This window comes from Periplaneta americana, chromosome 8 (genome assembly GCF_040183065.1).
Source record: "Periplaneta americana isolate PAMFEO1 chromosome 8, P.americana_PAMFEO1_priV1, whole genome shotgun sequence".
Lineage (NCBI taxonomy): Eukaryota > Metazoa > Arthropoda > Insecta > Blattodea > Blattidae > Periplaneta > Periplaneta americana.
The window spans coordinates 63469958-63482019 of NC_091124.1; the positions used below are offsets into that span (position 1 = coordinate 63469958).

Sequence of the window (12062 nt, forward strand, 5' to 3'; positions counted from 1 at the left end):
TATCTATTACCTGAGAGACGAAGTAACACAATCGTACGTACACTAATTCCATGGGAGTGGTATGGTAAATTTTCTGTCTACAATTAAGGAAGGTAGATGTGCTAAATTAAAATCACAATATAAATTATTTTTTATTAAACTTCAAACTAGCTTCCATTCTAAACTTAAAATGTTGATACGAACAGATTATGTTAACATGTAAAATTCTCTTCACATTAAAATAATACAGTTTTGTAATTATTTCTGCAACATATTATGCAACAAGAAGTAAACGCAACTTATAGACACATTACATTAAATAAAACTTAGCAATGATACGCAATAAAGTTATAATATAATATTTCACTGAGCTCCATACACTGAAATAGAAAACCCGAACATACATTACGACCTGGATAGATCGAAAAGGCATTGACTGTGCCGTATTTCGCATTGTTGTGAAAAGTTGTGTAAACTGTGAAATGTTCGTTATCGGTTGTAATAACTGTAATCGACTATAATACAATAATTTGATTAATAATATGGGACAAGGAGACGTTTGTAGTAATTACTATAAATTGTAAGAAAAAGAGGTCAGAGTTATCCTTCTTCCGAAAGATCCAGGAAGGTGAGTTTATAAAATATAATATATACTTTATGAAAATAATATATAAACCTTATGTATTTCATATTACAATGGTGGAAAAAGGTGTTAATTTTTTCAAAAACACATGATATCGAAAGTACAATACATTTTATCGTCTGCTAGGGAAAGGGTCTGTCATTAGGTGATAGTAGCAATCCTGGTGGTTAGCAACTATCTATGGATGCATATTTATTAAGTATTGAGCTTCGTGACAGTATATACTAGACTGTGGTGCTTCGTAGAGCGACTCTCTTTCCATCCATAGCGTCGCCATACTGAATTGTTCAAATACGTTCGTGGGGTAATTATATAAGCATGTCAGTGATCTTCAACGAAACATCTCAATGACTTAATGAGTTTAATACATTTTATTTTTCTTATTACTTAAAATCCACTGTTGTTTAACTAGAAGTAGCCAACACTAATCAATACAGATGGTACAGATAGGTATGCATTATACAAGTTTATTGACGTCATGATTAATATGTTAAACTCCAAAGCGCTGTTATTAGATCACGGAGTCAAATCTCGAGCAATCAATATTGATTTACAGACGTAATATCCGAGCGACCTTCGTGCATTCGTGGTATGTACGCTGTTCGATATTGGAATGACGTCACGTGGGCTTCAGCTGGGCCATGTCTTCTGGCGAATTCAAGATGGCGGCTAGCAGAATGAGCTCTGATCAGGTGAGTGTTGCAAAATCTTCATTCGTATGATCATGCAAGTGTAATGCTTATCCTTATTTCCCTTGCCAAATTTATCTGAATATGTGCGTGGTTACTGTACAGTGGCTGTGCCAACTACATATTCCGATGATGAAAGCGTGGGCAGAGGGTGTACAAAACAGTATGCGCAAGGACACGCCCATTTTTAACGCATGCCGGGATACTGTGACATATTGAATAAGTTCATGTCAGTATAGTGCAAACACATTCATCTTAGATTATAACATAGGCCTAATTCTCAAGGAGGTGAATAACTGTATACAAAATATTCAGAGGACAATTCGTAGTAATAACTTAGTAATAAGTATCCAATGATAAAGAGGGAAATTTTATGTGTAGTTGGCTGACATGTTTTATAATGGCGCACTACGGTTGATTTCAACAATAGCACGAAGTTTTGGCGGGAAGAGAGATATTGATCGTACACTTACATAATGTAATAGTAACAAATTTATCATTTAGCCGTATTTTCCATGCGATTTCACAGATGGGATTGTTCATGGTTACTATTCTGAAGGAGATATACATTATTAGTAGTTGCGAATTAACGGAGGACTGGTGGGATTTCTCCCCCCTATTGGAACGTTATCCCCCCTCTCATAAATTCATATTAACATCCCTGCCAGGGATAACTTCTATCCCTCCTCACAAAATATAATAGTTTTAATACGAGTATACTTTATAAAGTACAGTATAAAGCAAAGAAAATAATTTTGATGTATTATCATCAATGGCAGCTTACAACAATCAATAACTTAGGGATTACACATCTTATCTTAAGCTTGCTCATGGATATAATTATTATTGTAATCAAGATGCAAGCAAGACAAGCAACTCAGTGCGACCAAGCGTTGAGCCGTATAGAATGAGGATAATAATAATTTTATGCATGGTATTGTCTATCTAAGATTCTATCCCTCCTCCATCTGAATCTTAATTCGCACCCTGGTAAGACCGGTACTTAAAGACTCGGAAATATGTAATATGCTGCCTGCGAGCGATACATCTATAGAACTTTGTGACATTTCCTAGTTCCTACTCATAATGGATATTATAGAAGTCCTTATAATGTAATATATCTGAAAAAATTTGATATTACTGAAGGTATATTTACAGCAATAAATGAAATATAATTACTTATAGGCCCCTACATCAAACTAGCAGCGAATGGTTGTGATGAAATTACAATCCGTAAGTTATTGTCCTTTTCTGCTCAAGAAGCTCGTTCTGATGACCTTTTCAAGAAAGTTTAAAATATACTTCTCAATAGATTAAATTCCTTTGCTCTTAATGTTCAATTCATGGGTTCTATTCATACGGTTAACAAAGCAGAAAACTCTGCTCGAAGCTAATAATTTATTCCCCAGTCATTTCAAGTGCATTATTTTTTATTTTTTGAAACTATTTGTGAGAAGTGTAATTAAAAAAATAACACCCCTTGTTTTAGATCATACATAGGTCTAGTATATATAGAGTTTCCAACTTTCTCAAGTAAAAATTAGGGACACAAACGTTATTGACAATTTTATTGCACTAATTATTTCCACCTATCAATCTACATATTCAACAGTAGTACTTTTAATATATTAGGCCTACACCTTCAGTAATGTCTAATATGTATATATTAACAGAACCACCTCGATTCATATGTAAAAAAAATGACAAAGCTTACCAAAATCACCACAAAACAAGTTGAAAAACAGTATAAATTCCTTATAAAAGAAATGTTAACTCGTGACCCGTCATATTGATGTAATTATTAAGCTAATATAAACTTAACGTAAATGAACTAACACGAACTATCCTAACCTACCTACATAAAGGATTTCAGCCACTCTTCTCGGAAAACACAAAGACGTTTACGTAATTTATCGCCAGAGCTATCAGATCTTATCACAGTTGAGGAGCTAAAGTACTTTATAAATCTTTGGTGTTGTCCTCGTTGATATCTATATATATCGTAGAAGTGTTTGTATAAATTTTTTTCCTCCATTTTTCTCCGAAATCAATGAATGACATATAAAGTGGAACTAAGTACACATAATACTGAATGACGCCAAACTAAAGTCAAAGTGCATAAGATGAGCACAGAGGATAGATGATTCAGTAAGTATCCTGTGATCAAACCTGACCTAACTTGTGTATTATGATCATTCCACCCGTCACTCTGTTGACACATCACCGAGAATTAAATTTCTGTCTTGAACATGCGTAATAGAATCATTTCTCCATTTTCGTCACATATTGGAAGCATGTCTGTATGAGACTGTGCGGAAATATCTTCCAATCCAGACTAAATCCTACTATATGATAGGAACGAAAATCAGCTGTAAATGTCTAATATGCCATGAAATAGGGACATTTTGATGCGTGCGCAAATTACTTTGGGATGCGGGACGCAATGGTCGAAATCGGGACTGTCCCGGGAAATACGGGACGGTTGGCAAGCCTAAAGACTGGTTCACAATAAACCGGGAACGAAAACGACAACGAGAACGTGAACGGTAATATTGTTATAATAAATGTATTTAAATGTGAGCATTCACAATTAACTATTGTGAATATACTCACATTTAAATACATTTATTTTAACCTTTTTTCCATTTTCGTTCTCGTCGTTTCCGTTCCCGGTTTATTGTGAACCAGCCTTTAGTATGTAGATCAGCCCAAGGATGGTACTCTCCTACAGATAAGCATCTCTTAACTAAAGATTAGTGTATTAAAGTGAAAAATAGGTTAGGCCTACATGCTGATCATTGCTTTATTTAATATTTTTGACGTTGTACTAGTGATTGGATGATATTATTCTTAGCAGAGTATGATGCCATAATGTCTATTCATATGCTGGACCTACGAATAATAATAACCATCATCCTTTCCGTTTTAGGCCTTGTGGCCTGTTACAATCTCAAGTAGTCTAGTCATTCGTTTGGTCGTTCCAAATTTCTCTTCCTATTAGGTTGGTAATGTATGAGTCATTTGGTTGTAGTCCTGAACAAATTACAACATGTGCTACACAGATAGGCCTAATTCTTTCAATAGCCTACCTATGTCCAAGTTTATTTTATGACCCAGAAGTAAATACTCAGGTTTTTTTCTAATAGACTGCATTTCTGCTATTGTGAGTCAATGCTAATCCGATTTTTTTACTTGGTTATTTAATGATGCTGTATCAACTATTGGGATATTTAGCGTCGATGGAATTGGTGATAGCGAGATGGTATTTGCGGAGATGAGGCCGAGGATTCGCCATAGATTACCTGACATTCGCCTTATGGTTGTGAAAACCTCTGAAAAAACCCAACCAGGTAATCAGCCCAAGCGGAAATCGAACCGACGCCCAAGCACAACTCCAAATCAACATAAAAACGTGCTACTTCTTCCGATTTCTTTTATATTATGCTTGTACAGACTCAGAAACAAAATTTGGGCCTCTTGAAGTACTGAGCATGCGCAGTATGTTATAACAGGAACTTGGAAAATTCAGATGCCCCAGATTTTGTTTCTGGGTCTGTACCTAATGCTATTACCAATAAATTTTGAGCCAAGTGCACTTTTGCACTAGGTATGGTTTAAAAATTGAGTTTATGACTCCCATAATCGTTGTAGATTTTTATATTTTCATAGACATATGAATGTAGGCTAATAGATAACTTATTTCATAGCCTAAATAAAGAAAAAAAATTAACTTGTTGAAGAATTGAATTATTAACACAATTCTAACATGGTCTAACTTTGGTTTTATTAATAGGTAGGCTAGCTCCAAATTGAATTATCTTGCTATTGTTCTAAGTTGTAGATGCCACACTGGAGTTCGTCTTTGTTTTGGTAATAAGAATTTGGTCACCAGAAAAATCATGTCTAAAATTTGAGATGCCACACTGGAGTTCGGCTTCTGTTTTGGTAATAAGAATTTGATAATCAGAAAAGAGCGTGTCTAAAATTTGAGATGCCACACTGGAGTTCGTCTTCTGTTTTGGTAATAAGAATTTGATAATCAGAAAAGAGCGTGTCTAAAATTTGAGATGCCACACTGGAGTTCGTCTTCTGTTTTGGTAATAAGAATTTGATAATCAGAAAAGAGTATGTCTAAAATTTTGAGATGCCACATTGGAGTTCGTCTTCTGTTTTATAATAAGAATTTGGTCATCAGAAATGAGCATGTCTAAAATTTTGAGATGCCACATTGGAGTTCGTCTTCTGTTTTATAATAAGAATTTGGTCATCAGAAATGAGCATGTCTAAAATTTTGAGATGCTACATTGGAGTTCGTCTTCTGTTTTATAATAAGAATTTGGTCATCAAAAATGAGCATCTCTAACATTTGAATGGTTATTAATCAAATGATCATTATTCATCCATGAGTTCCTAATCTCCAATGGTCTATTAAGTTGTTCATATAAGTAACAAAGAGAAGTTTTCAGAAAGTGCAGTCTTGTCTTACACCATTCTTCATCTGTTTCCATTGAGAATATTTGCTTCCACTTTTTACAAATATTTAGTTGCTATTATAGACTTTATAAATTGTAATAATTACATGATCTTCTTTTACAATATTAAAATAATTTGTTGCGGTGATTTAATAATAATAATAATAATAATAATAATAATAACTGAGATTATGCGGCCGTCAGCTATCTAGCCAAAGCCAAAGTTCTCTGTCTTGAGCGTGTGTCCTGGTTTGTTTCGATTTCACATTGTCTGAAGCATGCATTTGTTTCGATATCTTTTTGGATGACCGCGCTTTCTTCTTCCTGGTGGAATCCACTGATATAATTTTTTAGGCCATTGGCCATTTTTAAAACGTGGCTGAACTATTTCAGTCTTCTTTCTTTGTTTTATCCGTACTACTATAGTTCTTCCCTGCCTTCACTGTTTTTCTGAGTTCGTCATTCCTAGTAATCGAGTCTGAACACCCTTGCACTGCGACAGACATATTCTGATCCTATAGCTTGTAGTTTCCTCTTTTGTTCTTATTTCAGCGCACATACTTCACACATAATTCAAACCACTGATGATTTTTTGTTTTGTTAATCTCTTGATCATAATGTTCATTTTGCATTCACTATAGCACTAAGTTTAAACAGTCAACTTCCTTCACTATGATCTTGTCTTCAAGGTTTTCTTCAGTGTTCAGTAATGAAACCAATATATGCAGTAATAAAAAGTAAACCAGAATAAGTGAAAGCAATAGTCTAAGAATATTCATGAAAATTTACATTGTATAACTTACTTGATACAATTACAAAGTTAAGGTAATACTTGTGTAGATAATTATAGCAGAATTATGTGGAAATAATGTGAAAAATTATCTTGCAAGTCATTAGTATCTGAGAACTTCTTGCTCTTTATTGCTGTACCTTTTTGCTCCTGCGAGCTGTCTTCTTGACATTTCTCGAGACAGCTGAATATGCCAGTGAAGTACTCAATCAGAAGCACCAGATTTTAAAAATTAAATAGTCTTTAGATACTAGCTCACAAGTTGGCAACCCTGACCATTGTTAACGCGCTCGCTAGCCACTCCATTTTTAAATAACAGTTATATCCAGTTCAAATCTACGGCTGTTACCGATATTATGATTTCCGGAGTCTGGCATTTCATCTGAGTACCATCTAATATTTGAAATAATAATGATGATGATGTAATAATAATATTAATAATACTGTAATAAATAATAATAATAATAACAATAATAATAGTAATAATAATACTGATTTAAAAATGGCTTTTACAGAATCCGGAGGTTCATTGCCGCCCTCATATAAGCCCACCATCGGTTCCTATCCTGAGCAAGATTAATCCAGTCCTTAGCATCATATTCCACCTCCCTCAAATCCATTTTAATAGTATCCTCCTATCTACGTCTCGGCCTTCCTAAAGGTATTTTTCCCTCAGGTCTCCCAATTAACTCTCTCTACGCATTTCTGGATTCACCCATACGTGCTACATGCGCTGCCCATCTCAAACGTCTGGATTTAATGTTCCTAATTATGTCAGGTGAAGAATGCATTGCGTGCAGTTCTGAGTTGTGTAACTTTCTCCATCCTTCTGTAACTTCATCCCTCTTAGCCTCAAATATTTTCCTAAGCACCTTATAGGGTTGCCAACTTTTTTGAAGAAAATACGAGAGGCTAAGGAATCCACAACATTTCAAATAGAAAATTGACAAATAAAATTGACATTATTCTACACTTCAGCAGCTAGGCTTACGTTAAGAGTATTTTGAGACTTTTGTCCCGCGTAGGCTAATAGTAAAATTAGACTACAGTTTGCAGCTCTGATTTGATTAGATGTATCGTCCTCTTGTTTGGAACATCTGTCCATCATCATTCAAAATCAAATGTTTAGAATAAAAATTTTTATATTATGCAAAATAAGGGCGGAAAATGTTCTAAGAGAAGAATAATACGGGAGCCGGGGTCTATTAAAAATTAGGAGCAAATACGGGAGATCCCGAGAAATACGGGAGGGTTGGCAAACCTATTCTCGAAGGTTGTTGGGCTTTCGTAACAAGCTCTTTTTTGCGGTGATGGGTTGTTAGCCTTCGCCCAACTCCAAAGCTGGAGGAACACTCCTTATCTGCTGTCCGCACCTGCTTATTCAATAAATTCATAGCTACCCTCCATATCTGAAGGCCGTCTCAGTAATAATAATAATAATAATAATAATAATAATAATAATAATAATAATAATAATAATGTCAATCGGGTAATTTCGGTGCCGATTTGTGCAGTAATAAAAATTCTTTAAAAAATCTGGTTGTCTTACATGAGTGAGATCCCATTTACGGTATTCTCGATCGAATTTCCTAAGTAATTCTTCTAAGTCCATTTTATTCTGGGCAATGGCTACATGCTCTGCTGCAAAATTCAGGTAAAAGATAGACCTGACATCTTTACTGATTGGGATCCTCAACCTCATAGTTCCGCACTGGATCTTCCAATACTTCATAATACTCTGAATAAGTATATGCTGAAGAGGAAGGTAAGAAGCTTTATCTCTATCTCAAACCTTTAGTTCAAGTTGTCATATTCGATTCAGTTTGGTAATTTACCCTTTTTGATAATTGCTTCATAATTTTCGTAAAATTTTCTAATATAAGCTCCTCCAGATCATCTTAAATACCAATCCATTAGATAGATTCCCAGAATTCACGCCTAATGTAGCAATGGCGGTATCTGGCCTAGTTGCAGATTTGCGCAACGACCACTTTTATTATATTCTTTTAATTAAGTCAAGATTGAATTGTTACTTTTCCCAGTAGCATTTCAGTTAAAAGGCTGGTCCACAATAAACCGGGAAAGACAACCAGAACGAGGGAGAACTGGAAATGAAGGACGTGAACGTGAAGATTTTTTATTCACAATAAACCTAGAAAGGAAACGACTATGCATATCGATATGTATGTTAATAACGATATGCAAAGTCGATATTACACATTTTGATGTTAGTTGTGTATAATTGACCAATGACGTTCTCTCATGAGTACAGCCACGGTGGTTATTTAGTAAGTCTATGGCCACGGTCGACCGTGGTACAGCCCAGCCAACATAAACACAGGTTAATCAACTTCAAAATTTATTACGAGGAATATTTAAGAATTCAATTTACATAGTAGTAGGGTTGCCAACTTTTTAAAGAAAATACGGAAGACTAAGACTGGGTGCATACTTATCTAGCAAAACTACTTTGCTGGAAACAAAAACGTTTGTTTTTTTCTGAGAATATATATTGCGAATTATGTACTGATTAAAAAGATAATACAAAGATTTTAATCCATGCACGATTAGATGTTCACTCGGCACCCATCCAGAACAATCAACTATCGGTACGGTAAGTTATTATTTAGTTCGACTTCGTATTTGTAATGGCATTTGTATCGTCTCTACTACAGAGCAATTATTATTTGGCAGACTGGTACTTTGATTACTCTTTCTCATGCTTCTACTGGAGTGACATCTCACATCTTTATTCAGCTGTAGCCTACCTGACTCCTTTGCCCTCTGGCCTCCGTTCTATCTGCTCTGCATATTCCATGCGCATGCGCACAACGAAATGTTTTGCCTTTAAATAATGGTCAGTGTTTGTGTGACGAGCATTCCCAACTCTGCTCAAAGTTGCTGTATCGTGCTGTACAGCGTTTTTGCTTTTTGCTTAATCATGCTTAAAGTTGCTTAATCGGTGCTGTACATCGTTCATGCACTTTGCTCAATTATGTTTAAACTTGCTTAAATATGCTGTATAGAGTTTTTGTATCGTGCTAGATAAGTGTGCGGCATTCCTATATTAATCATTGAAAAAACATGTTTGAGCATGTTTAAGCAAAAATGTTTTCTCTTAAAGCAGTTTTTCTAGGTAAGTTTGTGCCCAGCCTAAGGAATCGACAGAATTTCACATAGAAAACTGACTAATTATTCGGTTCAGTTATAATGAAAAACAACCTTATTGTACTAATAGTTGAAGTCGACTGCAGTTTGCAGCTTTGATTTGATTAGATGTGTCGTGCTCCTGTTTCGAACATCTGTATAATTATTGTTCATAAGATAAAACACCCTCTTTGTATGAGCATTACTATTTGGTATGCTAACAACACAACTCTCCATTTTTTCCCCAAATTTATAACATTAACATTGTTTGATTTTAAACAGGTGAGCACTAAAATCCATTTATCTTCTTAAAAAATGCATATTTTAATGTAAGCTATCTTTGAACAACAAAATTCATCACGTAAATCATCATTCACGGTAAAATAAATAAGAATAAAGAGTTTTACATTATGCTAAAATAAGGGAGAAAAATGCTCGAAAAGAAGAAAAATACGGGAGCCGGAAGACTGTTAAAAATAAGGGGCAAATAGGGAAATGCCGGGAAATACGAGAGGGTTGGCAACCCTACGTCTGGTCACATTACGCGTAGCATATATTGAAAGTGATTCTACTGAATTTCTGGGTGAGGAATAAATTATATCACGAATTCACGACCTCATTGCCACAGTATTATATACGACGACGAAATAGGTTTTTTGATAACAGAATGAAAATTAAAACTTCGCCAACCTTCACGTTCCGTTTCTGTTCCCGAGCTCCGGTAAGCTTCTCGTTAATTGTAAATACCCGTACTCACTTTCATATAAATAAATAGATAAATAAATATATATAAACAATTTTTCGCTCTCGTTCTCGTCGTTTCAGTTCCCGATTTATCGTGAGCCAGCCTTTTTCCTGACTAGCGATTCGTTTAATAGCGACACAAAATTCGTTTTCATTTAGTCCAGCGAGGTGTGGCAATTCCTTTTGCCACCCAGCTGACGATCGGAGTTCTTACACATTTCTCATGCGCACGCATCTACCGTAGAAATTTTGCAAACGGAGCAGTCTCACGTTTCTCTAGCGCGCGCATCTATTGTAGGCCTAACAATTTTACAAACGCAGGCGTTAAGCTACGCATTGCAAACGGTGATGGCAATCGGCATAAATCTAATAACAGCTGATTCTGTACATAGTTAATGTTTTATTCATAATTTAATTGTAAAAAGAAACTGCCTTTCTCATATTTCATTCTGTTGAAGATAATCTGTTGCATGACTTGCATGATTTGAAGGTCGTTCACAGAATGTAAAAATGTATAGTAAAAAAAAAAAAGTAAATCCATGGCGCTACAGCCCTGAAGGGCCAAGTCCGACCAGCCGGCTGCTGGCCTCACATTCACATGCCGAAGCAGAGGTGGACGATCATCCAATCAGAATGGAGGTATCGTGTGGTTAGCACGATGATCCCCCCAGCCGTTATAGCTGGTTTGCTGAACCGGATTTTCGCTACCTATCGTAGCTCCCCAAGTGCATCACGATGCTGAGTGGGCACCGGTCCCATACACTGGCCGAAATTTCATGAGAAAATTTCTTCCCCCATGAGGACTCGAACGAGCGCGCATTCCGTAACGTGAGTCCTAGGCAGGATGCCTTAGAGCGCGACGCCAAATGTATAGATACAAGTTAATTGCACCTACAAATTATATCACGGACTGCCGCTGAGATGTAATATCACAGGCCTTATGAATATCAACAGATCCACCACTGTGGAGTAATAGCACAATCTAGTATATACCATAGACAAATAAATATACAGTCACGAAGCTCAATACGTAGTAAATATGCATCCATAGATAGTTGCTAACCACTAGGATCGCTAGAATCGCCTCATTACAGACAATGCGAAATAGTACCGACACAGTCTATTGTTCCTAGCACCCTCACAACTCAAGCTTCGTGACTGTATATACTAAACTGTGGTAATAGCATGTTCGACTGTGCAACGAGCGGACCCGGTTTCAAATCCTGGTTGGGACAAGTTACCTGGTATATGTTTTTTTTTTTTTTTTCGGGGTTTTTCTTCAAATCATTAAGAGCAAATGCTTGTAACTTTCGGCACTGTACCCAGAATTTATTTATCACCCTATCACCTTCATTTCACTCAAATGTTAGATAACCATTGTAGTTGATAAAACGTTGTAAAACATATCAATAAAAGTATCAACGAGAACTAGATATGTTTCATCATCTGCATTGTTTCTCTTCTCTGTGGTTGATGAAGAACGAAAAGGTTATCAGTACAGGACGAGGACCTTACTAACCTACAGTCACGTTGTGCCTAATTCAGCTAATTTTCAACCATATCTGTGAAGCTCTTCCTAAATTTAGCAATGGTACCCT

The 12062-nt window shown here is 35.7% G+C and overlaps 1 protein-coding gene across 3 annotated transcripts in view; it reads left to right on the top strand.

The window, feature by feature from the left end:
- Window positions 1-896: 896 nt before the first annotated feature.
- Window positions 897-12062, top strand: part of LOC138704766 (uncharacterized) — a 466235-nt gene continuing 455069 nt past the window's right edge. The window contains exons 1-2 of one of the 3 annotated variants that reach the window (XR_011333426.1): window positions 897-1072; window positions 1179-1314. The gene's annotated coding sequence lies outside the window, so the exon portion shown is untranslated. The remainder of the gene's footprint in view (window positions 1073-1178; window positions 1315-12062) is intronic. The other 2 variants (XR_011333424.1, XM_069832979.1) reach the window with 2 other exon arrangements.